At 28.1% G+C, this 17934-nt stretch overlaps 1 protein-coding gene across 2 annotated transcripts in view; it reads right to left on the bottom strand.

Moving 5' to 3' along the window:
* LOC136076662 (mitogen-activated protein kinase kinase kinase 2-like) overlaps positions 1-3160 on the bottom strand; it is a 105251-nt gene extending 102091 nt beyond the window's left edge. The window contains exon 1 of one of the 2 annotated variants that reach the window (XM_065789988.1): positions 3022-3160. The gene's annotated coding sequence lies outside the window, so the exon portion shown is untranslated. The remainder of the gene's footprint in view (positions 1-3021) is intronic. The other variant, XM_065789989.1, reaches the window with a different exon arrangement.
* Between the last annotated feature and the right edge of the window lie 14774 nt (positions 3161-17934).

The raw sequence follows: 17934 nt of genomic DNA, 5'->3' as shown, positions 1-17934 counted from the left end.
ATTACATGTTACAAATTAAAATTTCTTTATTTGATAGGTGAAATCACCAGATAATATAGGTAGTATCCAATTTGGAAACTGGGAGATTCTCTTGATTAAATTGCATTTTAATAAGGAAGTTTTTAGAACCATTTCCTAAAGGGATGTATGCAATAGAAGTTGGGGTAACAGAGCATGAAAAGTCATCATTAGCAATTTTCAAAATTAAATTAGAAGGTACAAAAACAGTAATTTGATTGGGAACTATTGTGGATAGAAGTAGGAGTAGAGCAAGCACAGGGTGCTTTTAGTGCCACAGGGTCTGTGTGTTTTGTGATTGTGATGTTATTGTGGTGATGTTTTGTGTTGATAGACAACTTGGCTTACCTTCTCGATGGTGTCTATTGTTAAAAATGATTGTTAGTTTGTTTTGTTACTGAAACTTGCTACTTCCAATCATTCACTAAAAGCCAAGAAATATGTTTTAGAACAAAAACATTTTTCTATGTTATTTTCATTTTTTTTATCTTAGGCGTTTTCATAGGTTCACATAAGCAATCTTAAAGAGTAAGTTTCTTATTTTATACTTATTTAGTTTTAAATGTTTTTAATTTATATATTTTTAAAATGAATTAACAAAATATTTTTAACACATTATTGTGTATCTGTGTTTCTAATAATAATATTTTTACTTTTTTAGATATAATTTCTGCTGTTATACCTGCCTATTGCAGTTGTAAGTACTCCAAATTTCAGAAAGTTCGTTTGCTGTAAGTTATTTACATTAAAAATTAAATTTTAACTTTATTGAAGAATCTTCTGCCTGTTAAATAGGTTATTCTGAATAATTTCGACAGATTTTAATGCCCTTTTGCAGTAATTTACTGAGTGGTCTGTAAATTATACAATAATTTCAAAATGATGTATGATTTGGATTCCATGATTCCTTTATGCATATTTGTATGGTGTAATTATAATATAACCCCAAATTTTATTTTCCAAAACTAAGTAAATAAGTGAAAACCATCAGCCTGTAAAATAGATGATTCTGGTTAATCTTGTCAGATAAATAAAAATGGGACCATTATGAAAAATTTCGAATCAAATTTAATAACGGTTGAAAAATATCAAATATATTCAAAGTTGGTATGCCCAGTTGGTTTGTGCAGCCCTTTTGCAGTAATTTACTGACGGGTCTGTAAACTATACAATAATTTCAAAATGATGTACTATTTGGATTCTATGGTTCCTTTATGCACATTTGTATGGTGTTATTATAATATAACCCCAAATTTTATTTTCTAAAACTAAGTAAATAAGTGAAAACCCTCAGTCTGTAAAATAGATGATTCTGGTAAATCTCGTCAGTTGAACAAAAAAAATTTGGGGTATTTTATTTTCTTATAGTTGTTGGATCACTATGGAAAATTTAAAGTCAAATGTAATAATGGTTTAAAAGTTATTCTAAAGTCAATATGACACCAAAACTAAGTAAATAAGTTAAAACCCACAGTCTGTAAAATAGACAAATCTGGACAATCCCGACTGAATTAAATAAAAATATTGTGGTATTTTATTTTCTTATAGTTGGTGAACCAATATGGAAAATTTCAAGTCAAATGTAATAACGGTTCAAGAGTTATTCAAGAGTCAATATGACACCAAAACTAAGTAAATAAGTAAAAACCCTCAGTCTGTAAATTAGACAGTTCTGGGCAATCCCGACAGAATTAAAAAAAATTTTTTTTTGTATTTTATTTTCTTATAGTTGTTGAATCAATATGGAAAATTTCAAGTCAAATGTAATAACGGTTCAAAAGTTATTCATAAGTCAATATGATCCAAAAATACTCTCTTTTTCGGTGCCATAACACTGCAAATTTTCCATACTTAAGCCCTATACCTTTCGTCAAAAAATCCTCAATTTTTGCACTACAAAAAATTCAATAACTTTGGATCCGCTTAACTTCAAAGGTCGAATGGCCCCTCATTTTTGAAGTCAGGTCAAGCTCTATACGATGATATAAATTATATATGTTTTTTTAAATTATAAAAAAATTGTCTGGAATGGCTACACATGGCTTGCAAAAAAAGAAAGATAAATTGACTGAACCACACTGCATTGAGAGCAAAACTTCAAAACAAAGACATGCAAAAGGCAAAAAATAGATAAAAAAGAAAAAAGAAAGTTCGAGCAAGAGCTGCATGAACTATCTTTAAATGAAATAAAGAATTTTTATAAACACTTAGATGATTTAGAATGATCTGAATTAGATGGTTCAACTTAAATGATGATCTGGTTTGAATGGTTCACTTTCTAAAATAATTGTTGGTAAAAAAATCTGCCATAAATGATTAAATTCTGATAATACCAAGTCAGTCTTGTATAAATGTGTAATAATGTATATGGGAGAGTAGAAAAAGTAAACAAAAGAAAAGCTGAGAGAATTTATACCATTTCTTACTTGAAAAAAGATCTGACTAGTACTGTGTGTGTAAATTAGGTAAAATAATATTTTTATAAAATTAAAAAATAAAGTTATATGGTATACAAAAGTAGATTATTTACACACACACAGACACAATAATATATATATATATATATATATATATATATATATATATATATATATACATATATATATATATATATATATATATATATATATATACATATATATATATATATATATATATATATATATATATATATATATATATATATATATATATATATATATATATATATATATATATATATATATATATATATATATATATATATATATATATATCTATACACACACACACACACACACACATATATATATATATATATATATATATATATATATATATATATATATATATATATATATATATATTTATATATTATTTTATATGTCTAATACGTTGTTCGAAAACAATTTCAATAAATTTTTTAATTTCTATTCAAATTAAATACCTAATATATTGTTTGTTAACATTAAATGAAAATTTTGAAATATTCAAAATTCACAATCCTTAAAAAAAAAGACATACTTGTTTAACTCCACTTTCTGATGGTACCGGATGCAAAAAAAGAAAACTTAAATAAGGCTGAAAGTCTATTATACTTTATTTTAAATCACTTCAGTTATTTTACTTTAAAACAATGTCTCACGCCTATTTATTGACTAAGTTAACGCTTTCTCTTATTATCCTTTTGCTGAGATTTATATCCGAATATCTTACTGTAAGTCCGGATTGTTATGCGGAACCTATTAAAAGGGAAATGTCCGGAACTTGTTATGAGATGGCTAGTTGTCGATTCTGGATGTTGTTAAGTTTGTTAATAGTGCAATTACATTTCTTAATCTGTTTAAACATAAACTAAAACTATTACTTTTAAATAATGATAAAATTGAACATTATTTGTAATTTATTTATGAAGCGATCTTTCCTGGCTAGTGGAGTGAAAACAACATTTTTCAGAAGTACAACTTTTATTCCTGATTTTCATATATGCTTTAAGAAAATTAAAAAAACGAGACCGAAATGAGCAAAATTGAACTAGAATTACCTCCTGCAGTTATTTTTGACTAATAATTTTACATTAAAATTTATTATTTTAAGTAGAAGTTACAAAGTGAAAACATATAGATTTGTTTGAATTATCCAATGGTATTATGACCAAAATAATCACTTTTGTATTAGAAAAGTTCTTTAAATTTTTTGATTCACGTTTAAAAGATATTTCAATTGAAGAAATTGAATATTAGGCATAAAATTTAATAAAATACATGCTCTACTCGAAGTTTCAATACAAACCATATTTTTAAATGTTAGTAAGAATATTTTGTTTGTAAATAATAATACTGTTTATAATTGAATAATAAATTCTTCATAATGTATAATATATATATTAAGAATAATAATTGAATATGGCTTGTGTTGACATGTTTCTATATAGAGGTTAATACTTTGCAATGTTTACTTATACTATGATAATACTACAATATACTAAAACTTTTCTAAATATATTTCAGTAAATAGAATGTTAAGATTTCCGTGTCATCATTTACAGTATTGACAAAGAAAGATTATAACCTGTTTGAGCAGAGCAAAAGCTGCAACAAATTCCGATTGCTTACAGAGAAAATGAAGAAAATAACATTCAGTTTCAGTAGGACAAACTAGCTAGACTCTTTGATAAATCTGCTTGCGAATGAAAAGATCTAGAAAAGTGCTACTCTGCCAAAGTTAATATGGTACCAGCTATGAAGCACACTTTTCAGGAAGATCAAAGGATTGAACGTAAAATGGGTATTGGATTATTTGAGAAAGTTACTAAAATCCAGTATACCCTGAGCAAACAGGGCTCAAACCTTAATAATGCAGTGCAGCTAGATTCTATCGTTACTGCCATACCCAGTACTTTAAAACGGCCTGTTGTAGATGAAAACACTATACCAATCATCATTATCATCATTTTCAACCAATAAAACATAACTTAGAAATGCCAGAAGTGAACAGATAAGTGCTCAGTACAGATCAGCTTTACCTTTTTGACATCTGCCAGCTGTACTAGGTGGAACTTGTTCTGTCAATCTGGAATAGCGCTGGAGAACTGGCTCATTCTAGATGGCTTACTTTAGCCAACAGGGTCCTCAGATTATATATTTCAACCAGCAGCCCTTCATCAAATTTAGCAACTATAGCAACATACATTATGCTCGTTTACACCCTTATGTGGTTCATCATTAAGAAGGAGTCTTCTGAATTCATGGCAGCAGGCATCTATGCAGCACAATGGTCAAATTACGATATCTGTCAGATGTATTACCTAAGGTAGTAGACAAAGTTATTCAAACAAATGAATTCTTAGGTCATCAAGAAAATATTCTTCTGGCAATGAAGTTAGATGAGCAGCCACAAATCCGAGAAATAAGTGAAGAAAAAGTTTTAAGTATTTTTGAAAACGAGCTAAATGTAAGTGACGTGGTTATTTAAAGGATACATAGGACAGGAAACACTAGACAAAGTAAACCTCAATCGATCGTAATAAAACTTCTGAACTATAAAAACTCTTAAAGAACTCAAAAAAGTTAAAAGGAACAGTTATATTTATAAATATGGATATCCTAACCATACGGAAAAACTTTTTTGAAGAAATGCGAACTCACAGGAACAACGGTAAATATTCTGTCGTTATTTATGATAAATAGTAGTTAAAGATGTAAAAAAAAAATGGAATAAGAGTGCTTAAAGTTTATTTTCTTTTGATATTTTTGTGTTTTAAATAACATTTCTAGTTGTTATTATTAAAATGGAGGAAGCCAACAATATTAATGTTTTTGACATAACAGGAAGAAAAAACACACTGAACGTAGTTAATGACGATGATAAAAACAAACTTTATTGACGAAATTTCAGTAGAAACGGCTTATTACAATGTTCACGATGTTAAATATGTTCTTCATTGTTCATCATCTTATTTCTCGTTATTACATTTAAACATTAGAAACATTAATAAAAACTTTGAAAATTTAAAATTAGTGCTAAATACTTTATATAACAAGTTTAGTCTCATTTGTCTAATAGAAATTTAGTGTCATCGAGACACGATTAAATCTAACTTTCTTTTATCAGGATATAAACCCATCCATCAACCGAGAGTAAACGGTATTGGCGCGGGCGTATCTATTTTTGTCCAAAACTCATGACTTTAAGCATGTAGATAACCTCAAAGTAAATGACGTTGATTGTGAGTCATTTACTATTGAAATAGTTAATAAAAATATAAAAAAATACATTTATAACAGCATTATATAGACCGCCAAATGATAATAACAATCAGCTTGAAAACCACTTAAACTACTTGTTACCAAAGCTCGTAAAAAAATACGTTTCTTTATTGATTGATTATAATTTGAATTTTTCGAATAATAAAACAGATAAACACGTTGCGCGTTTTAAAAATTTTATACACTTTTGCAATACAGCATTTTCCCCTTGATTAACAAGTTAACACGTGTGACAAAAATAACTGCATCCATTATTGATAATATTATTACTAATAATTATAAAAAGGCTTTAAATGCAAAGTGGTATTATTAAAACAGATATCATTAACCGTTTTCCAGTTGTTCTGATTACAAGTTCTGCAACCCAAGAATAAAAAAAGTTAAAGAAAAAATTGTTTATGTTAGAAAAATGAACAATGAATCACTCGCCAAGTTTCGCGATCTCTTACAAGATGTAAAGTGGGAACTATTAACTGATTGCAATGACGTAAAAAATGGCTACGTTTATTTTATTCGCATATTCTCTAAGCAATAAGAAAAAAGGTGACCATATGTACGCGTTTGACGTGTACAGTAAGCGTTTGACGGTAGTTTTGCGTATTATTTGAAAGACTTTAAGTAAATGAATTTTCTAAAATAAAGTTAAAAAACAAAATCAATAAAATTCCAATAAACTTAACTATAAAACACGAAACTAAAGGAATTAAATTTCCGTAAACATTTAAAAAAAAAGAATTTTTTAAATTCCAATTAAAGAAGAAAAAAAATTACTTCGAAAGATTTTTCAACTACAATAAAGGAAATGCGCTTGTTTTACGCAAATTTTGTTTGCCTTGTAATGTCTTTTTTCCCTAATTATTGTAAATAATGCTTTGCGATTTATTTTAATAAGAAGTTCATAAAAATATGTGTTCATAAAGAAGTACTTTAAGGTTTATATAACTATTTCTACGTCAAATTCAAAAAATAAATAGTAAGAAGAGGAGGTTAAACACATTTAATGATAATTTTCTAACTTAATGATCAAAGATGAGCTCCTCAAATGTACTATTTGTCAAAACCTATTTGACATTAGTATATTAGTTATATATTTTCATTAAAACATTTTTGGAAAGATTTGGTAATATGCCTAATTGCGACCCCCAACCTAGCTGGCATCCAAAAGCTTGATGGAAAAATTTTAAGAAAGCAATCCTTATTTTATTGGTATAACAAAATTAGCAAAATATATATATATTTTTCGTGGTAGGGCGGGTGAGGGGGAAGCCTACCCCACTAAATATTTATAAATACCTAAAAAATTATCATTGCTCTCAAAATGACTTTGAAAATAACTTTTTACAAAATTAGGAAAATTTTCGTTTTTTTTGGGAGGGCGGGGGGGGAGGCCTACCCCAGGTACAAAATATTTAGAATTTATATTTATATACATCTATTATTGCCTTCAAAATCACTTTGAAAATGACTTTTTACAACCAGAAATTAAGATATAGCTAATTTTTTCATTAATAAGTTAGCAATAAATTTTATGCTGGCTCAGCATTTATATAAGCTTTACTTGAAAGGCTGAATTTAGAAAAGTCAAAAAATGCAATAATATATTTTTAATTAATAGTGAAGTTTGATACCTATATTGTAAGTTATAGTAATGCCTAAAAAAAAATTATCAAGGTGACATCACAAATTTGACCGTCAAAATACCCCAAAATAAATGCCATTATTATTCAATTTACATGTACTTAACGTGGTCTAAAATTTTTTTTAATTTAATATTTGTATCCGCCATATGGAAGATTGTCTATGTACCAAATTTCAGAATGATACCTTATTTCGTCCATTAATTATTGCTATTTAATGACAAAAATACATTTTGCAAAAAATGCTGAGTCAGCATAAATAAGAAAATTGAAACCTAAATATCTCAAGAACTGTAAGGTTCCAAATTTCAAATTTTCTTAATTTTCATAAACCATATAACATATAAAAAAATTAGCAAAATCCCAAACATAGGGTGACATTTTTTGATTTTTTTGGATGATTTGACATGGAATTACCCTGAAGGAAGGGACAGCAAGTGAAAAGCTTCACAATAGAGTTAATGGGTATGTTTAGTGATGCCAAAGGAAGATCACCTAATGCAACAATGGGTTATATATCATGCAAACTAAGATAAAAAAATGAGAACTTTAGAAAATCTTGAGATCCTTAATAAGTTATCTAAAAAAAGTTACTTATGTGTTCGATTCACATGGTAGCGATTCCACGGCTTAACAAAAAACATTTGACGTTTGACAAAAAACAGGTAATTTTCATAAACTTTGCTCTCTTATATCTTTTTGTATGGTTAAGCCAGCGCCTTGAGGTTTTTTGCATCAGTTAGTGTTACTCAATCTCTTTCCAACCATATATAGAAAGTACTAAGCTTTGTATGGTTTCATTTATATATTACCCATATCTTGAGACCACTTTTCATAAAAAAACTTGCCGCGGAAACGTTTTTTTAAAACGAAGCTTTTGAAGGTAAGGATTCCTAAGAACTTAAACACATCTAATTTTTATGAAAAATTAGATGTGTTTAAGTCCATTAGATTCCTCGTCCTTTTCTTAATAAATATGGAAAGTATACTAGGTATACTTTCCATATTTATTAAGAAAAGGACGAGGAATCTAATGGAATCTGGACGTTTTTTAACATTTATACAAAAAATTTTAGTTCTCAGCGTTTAAAAACTTCAAGGTTAATTTAAATAGAAAAAAAAGTGTTTTTGAAAAACGTCCAGGTGGAAATAGCAAGTTTAGCCTTTCCTTTATTTAAAACAAGTATTTATTTAAGTTTACCTAAAGAATTGGTACTTAGGATTTGCATATATAAATTATGTGTATATATATATATGCTTTTGTTCGCGTATTTAATGACGTTATCTGTTTTGATTTTTGCGTTTGTTTTGGTTAAATTATGAAAACTAAATTGAAAGTGAAAGTATAATTCTTAAAATTTAATCAAATGAAAATACATCTTTTACTTTTTCCCAGGTAAAAGGTCTGCATTCTTCAAGAAAGTTAAAATCTTGATTTTTACTATTTTAACTACAGGTTGCTCTTATTTAATCTGTTTTTATCAAAACAAAAACCTAAAAATAGTATTCAACAGAAGCTTATGAAAATGGAGTTGTGTAAGAAATTCTTTATTTCTTTTTATATTTATTTGCCTCTATTTGTTTGTTGATTAAATACTATGAACTCTTGTAATAATTATTTTAATTCCTTTTTTTTAGGTGTTGACATTAACAATAGTCTCACCAAAATGGTTGCTCCATCTATAAGTCAAGAAAGTAAGTCAAAATTATAAATTAGGAATATTGTAGCACAAATTTTTTTCATTTTAATAATTCTATTTATTGAAACCAAAATAATCCACCCCTTATTTTTCTTTATGTCACTTAAATTAAGTTTGCTTTTAATTTTAGTCTCTGACACTGTTATGGATTATCTAAATATTAATGGAGGCATTGTATCCCTCAAAAATCCAGATTTGGTTTTAACCAATCGCCATTTTTTACAAATTTGTAAAGAAAAAGATAAATTTAACTTGACATGGCCAAATCTTTCAGTATTTTTTACATCCATGTTCAAATACCCTATATCTAGAGTTATGCTGATCAAGTGCCTTCAAAAGTCAAAAGATTTTATTGCAAAATTAAATCGTGGCACAAATTTTGATTTAAGAAAGTATTTTTTAAGCTCTGCTGTATCTTTTATTGGTGCTTTTCCGGATGTTGTTGGTTTGTCACCTTCTGATACTTGTTCTACCCCAACTTCTATCCACAATAGTGAAATTGTTCCAAATCAAATTACTGTTTTTGTATCTTCTGATTTAAACTTGCAAATAGCTAATGATGATTTTTTGTGTTCTGTTACCCCAAACTCTATTGTATACACCCCTTGAGGAAATGATTCTGAAAGTTTTCTTCTTGAAATACAAGTTAATGAAGTGAATCTGCCAGTTTCAGATTCGGATAAAAAAACTACCTATATTATCAGGTGATTTGACCTATCAAATAAAAAAATACAAACAGAGAATTAATCATCTTAAATTACAAAATAGGCAAATTAATAAAAGATGTAATGAATATAAAAGAAAATATCAAGCAATCTTGTCAAAATATAATGCCAGAAATGTCAACAAAAGAGAAGTTAGAAAGGATTGTAGGATTAACCAATTGTTGCAAAAAAATTTTAGATTAGAAAAAGAAATTGATTTGGCTAGAAAACATTCACAATCAGGTCGACAAAAGGCATGGTATTTTAAGAAAAAAAATTGAAAACACTGTTTTGAAAACAATGATGAAACGAATGAATCAATCTTAAAGGAGAGTTTAAATTACTTTGAAAATCTTGATTTTTGAAAATATTTGATTTCTGTTGGACCTCTGCAGCCATGACAACATACTGGTAAGTTATGCTTTCTATTTTTACACTGATGTACCATTAATATATGTATCCTTGTGTTTAGGTATTTGTGAGTCATTATATGTATATTTTTGTAGGTGCATCTACAAGTCATAAAATGAATAACTGTCTTCTGTTCACCTCTGCAGCGGTGTTGAACTACCGATAAGTAATTATTTGTATGTTTGTGTTTATGCACCCGTAAGTCATTATATGTATGTTTGTGTTTATGTACCCGTCAGTCATTTTTTGTATGTTTGTTCTGTTGGACCTCTGGAGCGGTGTTGATGCACCCGTAAGTCACTATATGTATGTTTGTGTTTATGTACCGGTTAGTCATTATGTGTATGTTTGTGTTCTGTTGGACCTCTGGAGCGGTGTTGACGCACCCGTAAGTCACTATATGTATGTGTGTGTTTATGTACCGGTTAGTCATTATATGTATGTTTGTGTTCTGTTGGACCTCTGGAGCGGTGTTGGCGCACCCGTAAGTCAATATATGTAAGTTTCTGCTTATGTATCTGTAAGTCATTATATGTAAGTCTGTGTTCTGTTGGAATTATACGTGTGTCTGTGTTCTCTGGCACAGCGTTCATGCACGCGTAAGTCATTATATGTATATTTATGTTTTGTTAAAGAAAAAAAAAGTTTTTAGACCATGAAGGAACATATACAGTAAAAAGATGCTGAATGATTAGTCACACAAATAAGAATTTTTGTAGCACTTAGGGACAGTCACAGTAAAAGGACGAGACCTAATTGAATGATAAGTAATACAAGAATCAATTTTAGCAGATGGCATAAGAGACGCTAGCTCCTTAAAACATCACCCTTTATAGTATTTGTAGAAAAGAGTAAGAGAAGCAACACTATGACAATGCGACAATGGTTGGCTACAGCGGCAGGTCTTGGTATTCTATAATTATTTTTATTTTTTATTTTTATTAAAAACTTGTGTCACCCTCTAATCTCAGGTTTTGTTAACAACATTTCTCTTTTATTTTTGATTTTTTTTTTTTTTTTTTTTCGAAATTTATTTGTCTTTGCAACTTTATTAAAATTTCAGTCACATTAAAAGGATGAGAGTTAATAGAATGACAAATAACACAATGAATTTTAGTACATGGTACAAGAAACGCTAGCTCTTTAGAGCAGTGATCATTATAATATTTATAGAAAAGAGAAAGAGAAGCAACATTACAATGATGTGATAATGGTTGGAGGTTGGCTGCAAAAGCAGGTCCAACTATGTTTACAATGCATTTTTGAACCTTGTCTAAAAGAGAAAGGGCATTATTGGAAGATCCGCCCCTGATAGGGCAACAGTATTCCATACTGGGAAGGATTTGAGATTTATAGAGATAAAGAATAAAATCCGGAGTAAGAAAGTGTTGAGCTCAATAAAGAGATGCAACCTTAGCAGATGCTAATTTTGCAATGGATTTGATATACAGTTTCCAAGAAAGATTGGAAGTAAGAGTTAATCCTAGAAGATGAAGGGCAGATGACTCATGGAGTACATTACTGTTTATAAATATAGGAAGATCTAGATTATGGCGATAACGATTAGCTGAAAAAAATTAAGTTTTCTTTGAGTTAAAGTTCACCAGCCACTGTGAGCCTAATGCTGTCGCAGAAGTGAGATCCTTTTTAAGCTCAAATGCCCCCTTCAAGCAATCAGAGTGTTGCGTTCTTATCAAGGCAGGAATAAATGGTAGTATCAGCTGTAAAACGAGGTAATTGAAATCCATAGTAATGATCAGAAAGTAAGTTAGATTTGAGAGGAGAGCATAAGTGTTTGTTAATTAAAGAATCAAAACCCTTGCTTATAATTAGACCATTAGATATATCTACCTTCTTCAAAAACATCAATTACATGTTACAAATTAAAATTTCTTTATTTGATAGGTGAAATCACCAGATAATATAGGTAGTATCCAATTTGGAAACTGGGAGATTCTCTTGATTAAATTGCATTTTAATAAGGAAGTTTTTAGAACCATTTCCTAAAGGGATGTATGCAATAGAAGTTGGGGTAACAGAGCATGAAAAGTCATCATTAGCAATTTTCAAAATTAAATTAGAAGGTACAAAAACAGTAATTTGATTGGGAACTATTGTGGATAGAAGTAGGAGTAGAGCAAGCACAGGGTGCTTTTAGTGCCACAGGGTCTGTGTGTTTTGTGATTGTGATGTTATTGTGGTGATGTTTTGTGTTGATAGACAACTTGGCTTACCTTCTCGATGGTGTCTATTGTTAAAAATGATTGTTAGTTTGTTTTGTTACTGAAACTTGCTACTTCCAATCATTCACTAAAAGCCAAGAAATATGTTTTAGAACAAAAACATTTTTCTATGTTATTTTCATTTTTTTTATCTTAGGCGTTTTCATAGGTTCACATAAGCAATCTTAAAGAGTAAGTTTCTTATTTTATACTTATTTAGTTTTAAATGTTTTTAATTTATATATTTTTAAAATGAATTAACAAAATATTTTTAACACATTATTGTGTATCTGTGTTTCTAATAATAATATTTTTACTTTTTTAGATATAATTTCTGCTGTTATACCTGCCTATTGCAGTTGTAAGTACTCCAAATTTCAGAAAGTTCGTTTGCTGTAAGTTATTTACATTAAAAATTAAATTTTAACTTTATTGAAGAATCTTCTGCCTGTTAAATAGGTTATTCTGAATAATTTCGACAGATTTTAATGCCCTTTTGCAGTAATTTACTGAGTGGTCTGTAAATTATACAATAATTTCAAAATGATGTATGATTTGGATTCCATGATTCCTTTATGCATATTTGTATGGTGTAATTATAATATAACCCCAAATTTTATTTTCCAAAACTAAGTAAATAAGTGAAAACCATCAGCCTGTAAAATAGATGATTCTGGTTAATCTTGTCAGATAAATAAAAATGGGACCATTATGAAAAATTTCGAATCAAATTTAATAACGGTTGAAAAATATCAAATATATTCAAAGTTGGTATGCCCAGTTGGTTTGTGCAGCCCTTTTGCAGTAATTTACTGACGGGTCTGTAAACTATACAATAATTTCAAAATGATGTACTATTTGGATTCTATGGTTCCTTTATGCACATTTGTATGGTGTTATTATAATATAACCCCAAATTTTATTTTCTAAAACTAAGTAAATAAGTGAAAACCCTCAGTCTGTAAAATAGATGATTCTGGTAAATCTCGTCAGTTGAACAAAAAAAATTTGGGGTATTTTATTTTCTTATAGTTGTTGGATCACTATGGAAAATTTAAAGTCAAATGTAATAATGGTTTAAAAGTTATTCTAAAGTCAATATGACACCAAAACTAAGTAAATAAGTTAAAACCCACAGTCTGTAAAATAGACAAATCTGGACAATCCCGACTGAATTAAATAAAAATATTGTGGTATTTTATTTTCTTATAGTTGGTGAACCAATATGGAAAATTTCAAGTCAAATGTAATAACGGTTCAAGAGTTATTCAAGAGTCAATATGACACCAAAACTAAGTAAATAAGTAAAAACCCTCAGTCTGTAAATTAGACAGTTCTGGGCAATCCCGACAGAATTAAAAAAAATTTTTTTTTGTATTTTATTTTCTTATAGTTGTTGAATCAATATGGAAAATTTCAAGTCAAATGTAATAACGGTTCAAAAGTTATTCATAAGTCAATATGATCCAAAAATACTCTCTTTTTCGGTGCCATAACACTGCAAATTTTCCATACTTAAGCCCTATACCTTTCGTCAAAAAATCCTCAATTTTTGCACTACAAAAAATTCAATAACTTTGGATCCGCTTAACTTCAAAGGTCGAATGGCCCCTCATTTTTGAAGTCAGGTCAAGCTCTATACGATGATATAAATTATATATGTTTTTTTAAATTATAAAAAAATTGTCTGGAATGGCTACACATGGCTTGCAAAAAAAGAAAGATAAATTGACTGAACCACACTGCATTGAGAGCAAAACTTCAAAACAAAGACATGCAAAAGGCAAAAAATAGATAAAAAAGAAAAAAGAAAGTTCGAGCAAGAGCTGCATGAACTATCTTTAAATGAAATAAAGAATTTTTATAAACACTTAGATGATTTAGAATGATCTGAATTAGATGGTTCAACTTAAATGATGATCTGGTTTGAATGGTTCACTTTCTAAAATAATTGTTGGTAAAAAAATCTGCCATAAATGATTAAATTCTGATAATACCAAGTCAGTCTTGTATAAATGTGTAATAATGTATATGGGAGAGTAGAAAAAGTAAACAAAAGAAAAGCTGAGAGAATTTATACCATTTCTTACTTGAAAAAAGATCTGACTAGTACTGTGTGTGTAAATTAGGTAAAATAATATTTTTATAAAATTAAAAAATAAAGTTATATGGTATACAAAAGTAGATTATTTACACACACACAGACACAATAATATATATATATATATATATATATATATATATATATATATATATATATATATATATATATATATATATATATATATATACATATATATATATATATATATATATATATATATATATATATATATATATATATATATATATATATATATATATATATATATATATATATATATATACACACACACACACACACACACATATATATATATATATATATATATATATATATATATATATATATATATATATATATATATATATATATATATATATATATATATATATATATATATATATATATATATATATATATATATATATATATATATATATATTTATATATTATTTTATATGTCTAATACGTTGTTCGAAAACAATTTCAATAAATTTTTTAATTTCTATTCAAATTAAATACCTAATATATTGTTTGTTAACATTAAATGAAAATTTTGAAATATTCAAAATTCACAATCCTTAAAAAAAAAGACATACTTGTTTAACTCCACTTTCTGATGGTACCGGATGCAAAAAAAGAAAACTTAAATAAGGCTGAAAGTCTATTATACTTTATTTTAAATCACTTCAGTTATTTTACTTTAAAACAATGTCTCACGCCTATTTATTGACTAAGTTAACGCTTTCTCTTATTATCCTTTTGCTGAGATTTATATCCGAATATCTTACTGTAAGTCCGGATTGTTATGCGGAACCTATTAAAAGGGAAATGTCCGGAACTTGTTATGAGATGGCTAGTTGTCGATTCTGGATGTTGTTAAGTTTGTTAATAGTGCAATTACATTTCTTAATCTGTTTAAACATAAACTAAAACTATTACTTTTAAATAATGATAAAATTGAACATTATTTGTAATTTATTTATGAAGCGATCTTTCCTGGCTAGTGGAGTGAAAACAACATTTTTCAGAAGTACAACTTTTATTCCTGATTTTCATATATGCTTTAAGAAAATTAAAAAAACGAGACCGAAATGAGCAAAATTGAACTAGAATTACCTCCTGCAGTTATTTTTGACTAATAATTTTACATTAAAATTTATTATTTTAAGTAGAAGTTACAAAGTGAAAACATATAGATTTGTTTGAATTATCCAATGGTATTATGACCAAAATAATCACTTTTGTATTAGAAAAGTTCTTTAAATTTTTTGATTCACGTTTAAAAGATATTTCAATTGAAGAAATTGAATATTAGGCATAAAATTTAATAAAATACATGCTCTACTCGAAGTTTCAATACAAACCATATTTTTAAATGTTAGTAAGAATATTTTGTTTGTAAATAATAATACTGTTTATAATTGAATAATAAATTCTTCATAATGTATAATATATATATTAAGAATAATAATTGAATATGGCTTGTGTTGACATGTTTCTATATAGAGGTTAATACTTTGCAATGTTTACTTATACTATGATAATACTACAATATACTAAAACTTTTCTAAATATATTTCAGTAAATAGAATGTTAAGATTTCCGTGTCATCATTTACAGTATTGACAAAGAAAGATTATAACCTGTTTGAGCAGAGCAAAAGCTGCAACAAATTCCGATTGCTTACAGAGAAAATGAAGAAAATAACATTCAGTTTCAGTAGGACAAACTAGCTAGACTCTTTGATAAATCTGCTTGCGAATGAAAAGATCTAGAAAAGTGCTACTCTGCCAAAGTTAATATGGTACCAGCTATGAAGCACACTTTTCAGGAAGATCAAAGGATTGAACGTAAAATGGGTATTGGATTATTTGAGAAAGTTACTAAAATCCAGTATACCCTGAGCAAACAGGGCTCAAACCTTAATAATGCAGTGCAGCTAGATTCTATCGTTACTGCCATACCCAGTACTTTAAAACGGCCTGTTGTAGATGAAAACACTATACCAATCATCATTATCATCATTTTCAACCAATAAAACATAACTTAGAAATGCCAGAAGTGAACAGATAAGTGCTCAGTACAGATCAGCTTTACCTTTTTGACATCTGCCAGCTGTACTAGGTGGAACTTGTTCTGTCAATCTGGAATAGCGCTGGAGAACTGGCTCATTCTAGATGGCTTACTTTAGCCAACAGGGTCCTCAGATTATATATTTCAACCAGCAGCCCTTCATCAAATTTAGCAACTATAGCAACATACATTATGCTCGTTTACACCCTTATGTGGTTCATCATTAAGAAGGAGTCTTCTGAATTCATGGCAGCAGGCATCTATGCAGCACAATGGTCAAATTACGATATCTGTCAGATGTATTACCTAAGGTAGTAGACAAAGTTATTCAAACAAATGAATTCTTAGGTCATCAAGAAAATATTCTTCTGGCAATGAAGTTAGATGAGCAGCCACAAATCCGAGAAATAAGTGAAGAAAAAGTTTTAAGTATTTTTGAAAACGAGCTAAATGTAAGTGACGTGGTTATTTAAAGGATACATAGGACAGGAAACACTAGACAAAGTAAACCTCAATCGATCGTAATAAAACTTCTGAACTATAAAAACTCTTAAAGAACTCAAAAAAGTTAAAAGGAACAGTTATATTTATAAATATGGATATCCTAACCATACGGAAAAACTTTTTTGAAGAAATGCGAACTCACAGGAACAACGGTAAATATTCTGTCGTTATTTATGATAAATAGTAGTTAAAGATGTAAAAAAAAAATGGAATAAGAGTGCTTAAAGTTTATTTTCTTTTGATATTTTTGTGTTTTAAATAACATTTCTAGTTGTTATTATTAAAATGGAGGAAGCCAACAATATTAATGTTTTTGACATAACAGGAAGAAAAAACACACTGAACGTAGTTAATGACGATGATAAAAACAAACTTTATTGACGAAATTTCAGTAGAAACGGCTTATTACAATGTTCACGATGTTAAATATGTTCTTCATTGTTCATCATCTTATTTCTCGTTATTACATTTAAACATTAGAAACATTAATAAAAACTTTGAAAATTTAAAATTAGTGCTAAATACTTTATATAACAAGTTTAGTCTCATTTGTCTAATAGAAATTTAGTGTCATCGAGACACGATTAAATCTAACTTTCTTTTATCAGGATATAAACCCATCCATCAACCGAGAGTAAACGGTATTGGCGCGGGCGTATCTATTTTTGTCCAAAACTCATGACTTTAAGCATGTAGATAACCTCAAAGTAAATGACGTTGATTGTGAGTCATTTACTATTGAAATAGTTAATAAAAATATAAAAAAATACATTTATAACAGCATTATATAGACCGCCAAATGATAATAACA

The sequence above is a fragment of the Hydra vulgaris genome, chromosome 02, assembly GCF_038396675.1.
Source record: "Hydra vulgaris chromosome 02, alternate assembly HydraT2T_AEP".
NCBI lineage: Eukaryota > Metazoa > Cnidaria > Hydrozoa > Anthoathecata > Hydridae > Hydra > Hydra vulgaris.
The sequence above is the reverse complement of the archived record's forward strand: the minus strand, read 5'-3'. Positions and strand labels throughout refer to the sequence as shown.